The sequence below is a fragment of the Leptonychotes weddellii genome, chromosome X (genome assembly GCF_054177405.1).
Source record: "Leptonychotes weddellii isolate Sample4059 chromosome X, ASM5417740v2, whole genome shotgun sequence".
In the NCBI taxonomy this organism is placed as follows: Eukaryota; Metazoa; Chordata; class Mammalia; order Carnivora; family Phocidae; genus Leptonychotes; species Leptonychotes weddellii.
This window is the reverse complement of record NC_138385.1, coordinates 67155864-67164160: the sequence shown is the minus strand read 5'-3', so window position 1 is coordinate 67164160 and position 8297 is coordinate 67155864. Positions and strand designations below refer to the sequence as shown.

The 8297-nt window shown below is 54.1% G+C and overlaps 1 protein-coding gene across 6 annotated transcripts in view; it reads right to left on the bottom strand.

The window, feature by feature from the left end:
- IQSEC2 (IQ motif and Sec7 domain ArfGEF 2) overlaps positions 1–8297 on the bottom strand; it is a 75708-nt gene that overhangs the window by 19836 nt on the left and 47575 nt on the right. The gene's annotated exons all lie outside the window — the stretch shown is intronic.

Below are 8297 nucleotides of genomic sequence, written 5' to 3'. Positions count from 1 at the left end.
ATCCTCACAGGTAAAGAGCTGCCCTGCGGGGCAATTTCTTTTTTCTCCTCATGGCCTCCTCTGCTCAGCTGAGGGGGGCGCAAAAGTCTTGAGGTTGAAGACTGGCAGGAGCGGGGCACTGGGCCTTGCCTGCCCTGGTTGCCCAGAGCTGTTGTTCCGCCAGACCTGCTCCCATGGTGCCATGGCAACCAGGCTGCCAGGGAACCCAGGTGGCGACAGCGCCCAGGCGCCCTGCCTAGCAGGCAAGGTGAGGAGCCACAGAGGTGAGGAGAACGGAGGAGGGGGGGCCGGGAGGGAAGGGACAGGTGGGTGAGGCATGGGGGTTGTGGGGGGAATGGGTGTGGTGGAGCCCAGAGAATGGTCTGGTTTGGGCAGGCACATGGTTGAGGGGGCTCTTGGCTGGAAAGGCTTAAGGGGCCACTCCCCAACCCCTACTTAGCAGAGGCCAGGGCGCAGGGCAGGGCAAGCTGGGCTGGATGTAGGGGAACTCCCTACCTGTGTAGGAACTTAAGCTGAAGACCTGCCAGCCTTGTGGGAGAGCACTTTGGGCTGGGGGCTGGGTGCAGGGGGGAGGCTGCACCCACCCATCAGGCCAGGTCCTGGGCTGCAGGGGTAGAGCTCAGCTCCACCCTAGAGGGGCACCCCCCCGCCCACCATTCATCCTCCACCCTCCCAACGTCAGTCTATAACATTGCCAGGAGCAAGGCAGAAACAGACTGGGGAACTGCCCTCTACCCCAAATCCTCTCTCCTCCTGGGTCTCAGGGGCTTGTGAAGTCCCACTTTGGGGGTCAGACCTAGTCTAGCCCCTCCCCAACCAACCCCAGCATCTAAGATGCTCCTCAGGACTGAAGGATCCCGCCCACCAATCTTCCAAACCTCTCCCTCTCAGCACACAGCTCAAACACCGGTTTGATCCAATTGTCTCCTCTGTTCATGAACCATCCATAGCTCCCGCTGCCCACAAGAGATAGCCCAAGTTTCTCATTCTGGCACTTGAGGCTTCTCAAAGATACAATAGCTAATGCTTATAGAGCACTTAGCACGTCACGCACTGTTCTTACCACTTCACGTTTAGTAACCTGTTTACTCTTCAAAACAACCCTACGAGATAGATATTGTGATTTATCTTCATTTTATGCATCCAGAAACTGAGGCCCAGAGAGGGTAAGTAACTTATCAGTGCTCTCACAGCTACTGATGCTGGAGCCAGGATTCAAATCCAGGCAGTCTGACTCCAGAGCTCACACTCTTAAACATTCAGCCAGTCTGCAGGGTGAGCTGCCAGCCCCCCACCCCATCCATCTACCCTTCCCTCCAGCCTGGCCCAGATCCTGTTTCTCCCAAATACTCCTCTGCTTCCCACCTCCCAAACTGCTCATACAGTACCTTCCACCTGGAATGCAGTCCCTATCATCTCTGCCATCTGCAATCTGAGAAATCCCCCCACACCCTACTTCTATCAAGATTCAGGTCATATGCCACCACTAAGAAGCCCTCCTGAAGCCCGCCTCCAGCCAGAAATTATTGCTGATCCTGTTCAGAGCTCCCACACACAGCACATGTCTGTCCTTCTTTTTATGGTGCAGGTTAGCTTTGGCAAAGCGTGACAGCTATTTGTGTTCATAACTCCCAGAATCCCAGCACAGGAAGAGAATTTGGTAATCTGTTGCCAGCACCGAGCACAAGGCCTGGAACAGAGTAGCTCGATAAAAGCTTCTGGAGTGAAGGAGTCAATGAATGAGCTCTGGTGGCTGTGCTAATAAATCCTCCCACCTGAGCCTTGACCTCCGCCGCCAGTGTCCTCTTCCTATCCATTCTCCAGCCTGCGGCCAGAGAGAGCCCTCCAAAGTACAGATCTGACCATTTTACTCCCCCACTAGAACCCTCCCACAGCTCCTCAGAACTCATTCAACGAGCAACAGTTGAGCATTTTCCATGTGCCAGGCACAGTGCTGGGTGCTGGGTATATAATAGTGAACAAGACACACAAGATGTGTTCCCTAGGGGAGGTGACATTCTAGTGGGAGAGGCAGACTGTGAATATACACTATCATTTCAGGTAGAGATAAGTGCTAGGAAGGAAAATACGGCAGAGTGATCCAAGGTGCTGTTTTCAACATGGCGGTCAGGGAAGGTCTTTTTGAAGAAATGGCATATAAGCTGAGCCCAGATGGAAGTGAGGGAGTGAGTGCTGGGGTCACCTGAGGCCAAAGGAGTCCAGACAGAAGGTAGAGCCAGTGCAAAGACGTTAAGGTAGAGCAATGCCCGGCATGTTTGAGAAACAGCAAGGAGGCCAGTATTGCTGGAGCGGGGTGAATGAGGGGAGAGTGAGAGGAGGTAAGATCAGAGGGGGAATGGGGACCAAATCGTGAAGGACACTGAGCCCGCGATAAAGACTTTGGCTTTTGCTCTGACTGAGATGAGCAGAAGAGGGATGTGATCTACCTTAGGCTTTATAGGAATCATCACCCAGGGGATAACCTCCAACTACCTCAGCAGAGCGGTGGATGGCTCTCCTGACCTGACCCCTGCCTCATATACCTTCTGCCCCATGACTTCAACCTGGCTACCTCCTGCTCACCCTTCAACATTTAGCTCACATGTGCCCTTCCATGCCTACCTGCCCCCTCCACACGGGTTGGCTTACAGGTCCTTCCTCTGCTGCCATAGGGCTCTATGGTCACCTCTATCCCTAGGGCAAGAGCATTAATGAGCTGACTGAATCCTTGAAACTTATCGACGAAGACGCCATTAGCCCCGTGTTATAGATGAGGACATGGAGGCTCAGAGAGGTGATATAAACTTGCTTAAGGTCACACAGCCTATTAAGTGAGAAAGTCAGGATGCAAACACAGGGCCCAGGCTGTTTTTTCATGACATCTCGCTGCCTCTCGCCACTTCTGGCTCCATGCTGCCCCTGGTTCTCCACTCGTTGGCAATTCTTCCCTTCGGAGCTGGCCCCCAACTTTGGTTGCCAAGGGAAGAGTGGCAGGGGGGTCAGGCTGTCAGCACAGCCTCCCCCAAGAGGGCCTGGCAAAAAGGACAGTGTTTGAGGGTGTTTTTCCTGATATCATACATACTGCTGAAGAGACCAGACCTGGGCATGTGAAATCCCTTTACTCAGGGCCCCCAAAACACTGAGGGGCATGCTGATCGCATGGAAAATCTCTCCTCTCTCTCTCATATGCACTCACAGGTGTGTGCGCGCATGCACACACACACACACACTCATAATACGGGCAGGAAAAAGCTGGGAAGCCTGGCTTCAAGTCTTGAGTGCCATTTACCAGCCGTGTGAGCCTGGGCATGTCCCTTTACCTCTCTGCACTTGTTTTTCATCTGTGCAGGGCTAGAGGGAAACGCAATTCCCTCTTTGGATTCCTGGACTTCAGAAAGGGCCTGGGAGCCCCCCCCCCCCACCCCAGACTCCTCCCCACCAGGAGCAAAGAACACAAGAATACAGATACACACAGACACACACATGTGCCTATGTGCACTGTCTTCTGGGCCATTCTGTGCGGGAAACTGAAGCGCATCCTCTGCAGCGGGGGAAATAAACCACGTTACACAAATAACCACAGTACAAAGCTGAAAGTTCTCAAGGCTGGGGAACAGAGGAAGTGCTGGGGGAGCTCAGGAGAGAGATTCCTTCGGCTTGGGGGTGGCTGAGCAGAATAAAAATAAACTCACACTTACAGTGCACCTTCCCCGTGTCAGGCATTTTCCGCACATTATTTAATCTGCACGACAAACGTGAAGGAAGAATTAGGATTCCTATTTTGCAGGTGAGGAAAAAGGCTCTGAGGGGGAAAGTAATTGCCAAAGGTCTCAGAGTTAGCATGTTGCAGAACAGGAATCCAAAGCCCAGAGCCTGGACTAGTTCCCCTGCTGCCTTAGAGGCTTCCCTGGGGAGAAAGCGTTGACCAGGGCCTTGCCTAGGAGGAGCTGGTAGAAGTGAGTGAGTGACCTTGTGTGAGCCAAGGCACTAAGATGGGGAGAAGCAGGGCATGACATTCTGTAGGGATTTAGGGTGGCCTGCCCAAGGCATGGGGCATTGACTCTCCCCAGATGCTGCTCCTAATGGGAGGTCTCTTTCCCTCCTTCCCTTTATTGGCACTGCCCGGAGCCAGGCAGCCAGCAGGGGACAGGATCAGGATGCAGTTGCCATGGAAATGAATGGGGGCTGTCGCTATGGATACCATAAGATGAGGGCAAGAGGAAGCTAGGGATGCTGAGGACTATCCCCATGACAACTTAGGCTGGAAGGGGCGGGGGACCGGAAGTGGGAGACAAGAAAACCAGAGGAGGAGGTCAGCGCACCTAGATGAGAGCAGGGGCTTCGGGCCCTGGAGGAAGACCCTGTCAGGAGACCGGACAAAGGGGTGGGTGGGGCAGAGGGGCGGAGGGACCCCAATCACCTCCGTCTCCTCTGATGGTTCTTCTGCAAGCTGTTTCTGCTGCCCAATCCCAGTGCCGTGGAGATTCCAAACCTGAGGCCAGCCCGGCTTGGCACAGGGGCTGGCAGGGGAGGCAGCCATCATAGGGGCTGACTGGGGAGACAGCAGGCAAACGTGAGCTTGGGGGCACACAGACCTGGGCTTGAATCCCAGCTCTACTTCTTTGCAGCCCTAAAAAGAATTGCTGTCCTTTAATGAGTACCTGCTTTTGGCTAGGCCTAGCCACTCTGCAAGGTCCGGGTTGTTCTCCCTGAAGGAGATAGCAGATGAAGAGACTGAAGTGCAGAGGGATGAAGTAACTTGCCCAAAATCTCAAAGCTCAGCAGTGGTGGAGCCAGGAGCCAAATCAACACTCCTGTTCTTACCCGCCAGCTACCCGCCCCCCCGCCCACCCCCGACACTGAACTGCCCCTCCCAGGTCTGGTCTGCATTCTCCAGCTCCCTGTGCCTTCCCACAGTGACATGCAGAGGGCCAGATGCTGGGTAAATATCTGTGGAGTGTGAGAAGAAGCAACCCAGGAGGAAGCAGGAAAGACTGAGGTTAGATGGAAGAAGTGCCTGACTTCGAGAACAGTGAGTCATGGGTTTGACTGGCCATGGGGAGAAGAGCCACAGAACGGGGATGGGCTTTATGAACCGTCCAATCCCCAAGATCCAAACTGAGGCCCACAAAGTCAAAGTGACGTGCCCAGGGTCGCGAAGAATGAGAACCCAAATACCCTACCTTCCAGGCCAGTGTCCCTGCTTTTAGTGTGAGCGGCGCCTTGAATCTGTCCAGCTCCCCGCAAGCCCTGCGCCTTGAAGTTCCCAGACAACAGCTGGGCAAAGGCAGGCAACTTGCCTTTGCCAGGCTAGCGAGCCCAGTGCCCGTGCTCATACTCTTCCTTTGTTTCTTTTGCCCAGGATGGCCTCCCTCTCCCCTTGGCCCCAGACCTCATCTGCATCTTGCACCACTCTGAGCAGGTGAGCCCTTCCGGAAAGTCAATCCTGACTCACTTCCCACTCCCCCACAGAACCTGACAGGGTCAGCTACTCCCTCCTCTGCGTCTTGTGCACCCTCACGTCACGGGTGGTCCTTATCGGCAGCTAACTTGTGATACCCCCTTGAAGCGTCCCTCCCCTTCCCTGCTCCTGTCTCCCAACGGCAGTGGCCGGGTATGCGTCACACCTCTGTGGACCCTGCATGCCCGCGCCAGGGCCCAGCACACGGCACGTGCTCAGCAGCCATCTTGGTCCCCTAAGACAGGTGGCAGTCGTGTGTGTCTGAGTGTGTGTGACCATCCTGCCTGACAACCGTCACCCTAAAAGCCACAGCCCCACCTGCTCAAAAGCCACCCACACCCGGTCTCGTGATTATCTCTACCCAGCCGACACAGAGAACCTGCCAGGCACAGAAGGCCAGCCCCTCACACAGTCAAACTCACACACACACTCAGAATTCCTCACACCCGGCCACACACAATCACATCCCCTTAGATACATAACAATGCCCAGCCTCTCAGTACTGCTCCACCTGCCCGCCGCACGTAAGGACACGCGCACGTATGCACAGGCACACACACTTCCCTCACAGCTGACAGAAACCTTCCTCCGCCCCCCAGCACAGGCCCTCGGCCAATTCAGTTGCCTACACAGAAGTCCATACCTCATTGGCTCCCACCGTGATCACCTGACCTTGGCTTGCCCTCTGCCTCCATTTAGTTGAACTCCCACCCCCACCCTACTTCCTTGTATCTCCAGTCAGATAAAGGGTAGAACGGTCTCTCTAGCCACAGGTCATCCAGCCTCCCACTCCCTGGAGAGCCAGTTGGACCGAGCAATCTACACACCATTCCCCAGCACAACCCTAGGGCTCCCTGCCAGAGTTTTGTCCAGGCTGTGCCTGTCTCCTGTAATGCCTCTCAAACCCTTCCCAGCCTTCCACTTCTTGCCCCTCCTCCTCCAGCAAGCCATCCCTGACACCACCATCCTCCCTAGCCCACCCTGACATACCCCCTCCTCTTTGGGCCAGGAACAGATGCTGCTCACCAGTGAAGCCGTATCTACTCCATTATTTCTGCCCCTCAGGCCCTGCCTATTTTTCCAAAGGAATTCTCCTCTCCCCTGGGTGACGGAGAACTTAGGGAGAACACAGCCACTGTCTTCTTTTGGAGCCCTCACAGAATTTAGCTTAAAGCCTCGTCAGGGGACGCCTGGGTGGCTCAGTCGGTTAAGTGTCTGCCTTCGGCTCAGGTCATGATCCCAGAGTCCTGGGATCGGGTCCCGTATTGGGCTCCTTGCTCAGGGGGGAGCCTGCTTCTCCCTCTGCCTGCAGCTCTCCCTCTCTCTGACAAATAAATAAATAAAATCTTTAAAAAATAAAATAATAAAATAAAGCCTTGCCCACAGTTAGGTGCTCAAGCAATGCCTTCTGGAACAGTAAAGGAGGGAGAAGAGGAAGAGAGAGGGGGAGCGACAGAGGAAAGTCCAGAGGGAGATGAGAAATAAATTAGAATTTGAATGAGTAAGTGAGTAGATGAGTTGAGAGGCTGAGTGAAACAGAGAGTGAGGGAATAAGGTGAGCCTCTGGGGAAAGGACAGGACCAATGTGATGGGGGTGCTGAAGGGAGGGCTGAAAGAAAGGACGGGGCGGGGGGGGGGGACTCTCTCGTGGGCTCTAATCAAAGCAAGAGCCACCCGTCACTGCACACTTGCCCAACTGTGCACCAGACCCTATGCTGGGCTCCTTGTGTTTCCTTGTTAATCTTCACGATAACCCACAGAGGTAGATACATTCTCACTGTGCTCGGGAGGAAAATGAAGCTCAAGGAGAAGAAAATACTTGCTCAGGATTACACAGGCAATAAGTGAGAGAACCAGAAGGTAAACTCAGATTTGTTCAATGCCAAAGGCTTAGAAAGGGAGAGCCGGGGTATGAGCCCGCTTTGGGGGGGGGGGCGGTCTCCTGACTTTGCTCCCACCGAAGACACATTATGGAAGGTGTGGGTCCTACAGTCCGAAAAGGATACCTTCCACCCTCCTGCCAACAGCCTCCAGGAATTCTTAGAACTCGCTCCAGGAAGGTGCAGGAAATATTTAGGTCATTGCATCTGGAGGAAATGGCTTCCCCTTAGATTCAGAGACCCCTAAAGTTGTAGAATCGGAACCTTGAAAGTACAGAATCAAGGACTCTCACCATCACAGAATATTAAAATCATACCATCAGAAACTTTTCAAAATAATAGAATCATGAAATCCACAGGATTGGAGACTTCCCCAAATCGCAGTGTTGTGGAAATAGAAACCACAGAATTGCATGGAATGTGTCATTGAATTATATTTTAAACGCATGTAATCATACTTCCTTAAAACTGTCGCATTTGAGATCGAAAGAATGTTGGAGCTGGAGGAGCCCTTGGAGATCCTCTGATCCAACCCCCCTCCTCCTTTCACACGCGGCAGGGGTGGGGGGGGGCGCAGAAACTAGGTAGCACAGGGGCCGAGCGGTGTGTCTGGGCTGGCCAGGCTGACGGGCTGGAGAAGGCAGCAGGCTTGCCCGTGGTGAGAGCGCCACAGCACTCATTCATTGAGTGAGTGAGTGCCTGCCTCTTGGGTGCTGGCAATACCAAGAATCGAACCCTACTCTCTCTCCCAGGCCCTGTCCCCAGCCCTGGATAGGAAAGAAGGGAAAGCCCTGGTGGGGATGCGGAGAGGGAAGTGGGGGGAAGGGTGGAACATACATCAGACAGAGAGAAGAGATCAGCTTTTATTGATGGCAATTCCTTTGTACACAGCGACACGCGCACTCTGAAAGGCCTTTTCCTCCTGACCACACTTACAGAGCGCTGTGGGAGTGGCA